Genomic DNA, 1,636 nt, shown 5'->3' with positions numbered 1-1,636 from the left:
TGTGTCCAAGATAGCATACCTAACAACATTTCTTATATATATGTAATTGCATTTTATTAATAAATTAATCTAGATTCTCTGATTTTATCATGGCATCGGAGCCCTGAGGGCTTGGCCGCTCTTGGCCTTGGCCCATTCTACGATGAGGATGCTTGGCCCGTCATGGGGTGAGGGAAATAAATTTTTTGTGAATGTTTTTCTGTCCATATACCTCTGTCCATTGGCCAGGGCAACGGTAGTGTGGTGATTCATCAGTCTGGTGAATTATGGACCAACTGGGCAGATGTAGAAAGAGCTATGATTTTCTTTGTTGTGCACTATGGACCAGACATGAAGAGTGGATGCTGACAAGATGAGGAAGCCTATTTGCCGAGAATTGCAGAGAACCTGTACGGCTTCAGACCTGTGTGGCCAACACTTGCAACTCTGTTGAAGGGAAGGTGAGAGGTAGAGGAGAATGTGGTGGGAAATTGCCTTGCATGGAGGATCAGGGGATATTGCTCACATAGTAACGTCAGAGCATAGTGAAAGATCCGAGGTACGACAACTCTGTCAAGTTTCAAAAGAAATATTTCTCAATCAACTAAATTTATTGGAGCTCAAGGCACATATAAAGATTTGCAGTGATATACATGGTCAATATTCAGACTTGTTACTGTTGTTTGAGAATGGTGGCTATCCACCACAAGAAAAATATTTGTTTTTAGGAGATTATGTAGATTGTGGAAAGCAGAGCATAGAGACAATATGCCTTCTTCCGTCAGACAAAATAAAATTCCCTAAAAACTTCTTTCTCTTGAGGGGAAACCATGAATGTGCTTCAATAAACAAAATTTATGGTCTCTATGATGAATCTAAGTGGCGGTACAATGTTCGGATATGGAAGGATTTCATAGATTGTTTCAATTGTGTCGCTTCTCTTATAGATAAAAAAAATTATATGTATGCATGGAAGTCCATCCCCTGATTTGAAGGACTTGAGGCAGATTAGGGACGATATTCCGCGACCTTTAGATGTGCCAGATCAAGTTCTACTATGTGATCTTCTTTGGGTAGATCCAGATAAGGATATTGAAGGCTGGGGTGAGAACGACAAAGATGTCTCATACACCTTCGGAGCTGATAAAGTTACTGAATTTCTACAAAAACATGATCTTGACCTAATATGGTGGAGGATGGTGATGAATTCTTAGCCAAAAGGTAGCTTGTAACTATCTTTTCAAGAAGCCTGGGACATGCGGTTCCATCCCAAGGGGGATATTTTGGCTGTCACTGGAGGGAGTAGCACATTTGTGAAGCTATGGGATACTACTTCATGGCGGACATTACATGCCGGTGAGATCCCTCATTTTTTCTCCCATTGATTCTCAGATCTTATTCTCTGCTTCATATGACAAGCATATTCATATCTATGATGTTGACAACAAGAGACTTATATGTGTTATGCCCGGGCTTACAAGTTGGGTTCTAAGTATCGACGTCAGCCTATATGGTTTAAATGTTGCCACAGGATCCAGTGATAGAACTCTGGATAGTGTGTTGCTCATGCAATTGGAGGTTTAATACCTTCTTCTTTCTCTTCGGGTTAACTTGACAGAATTGGAGTTTGGGAAGGTAAACACATTGATCCTGACCA

At 40.8% G+C, this 1,636-nt stretch overlaps 1 pseudogene; it reads left to right on the top strand.

Moving 5' to 3' along the window:
- The first annotated feature begins 457 nt into the window (after window positions 1–457).
- Window positions 458–1,285, top strand: LOC149209825 (serine/threonine-protein phosphatase PP1 pseudogene; annotated as a pseudogene).
- The last annotated feature ends 351 nt before the right edge of the window (window positions 1,286–1,636 follow it).

The sequence above is a fragment of the Pinus tabuliformis genome, chromosome 1_2, assembly GCF_031772625.1.
Source record: "Pinus tabuliformis cultivar Carrire ecotype Pingquan chromosome 1_2, CPIR1, whole genome shotgun sequence".
Classification (NCBI taxonomy): domain Eukaryota; kingdom Viridiplantae; phylum Streptophyta; class Pinopsida; order Pinales; family Pinaceae; genus Pinus; species Pinus tabuliformis.
This window is presented reverse-complemented; position numbering and strand designations above follow the sequence as displayed.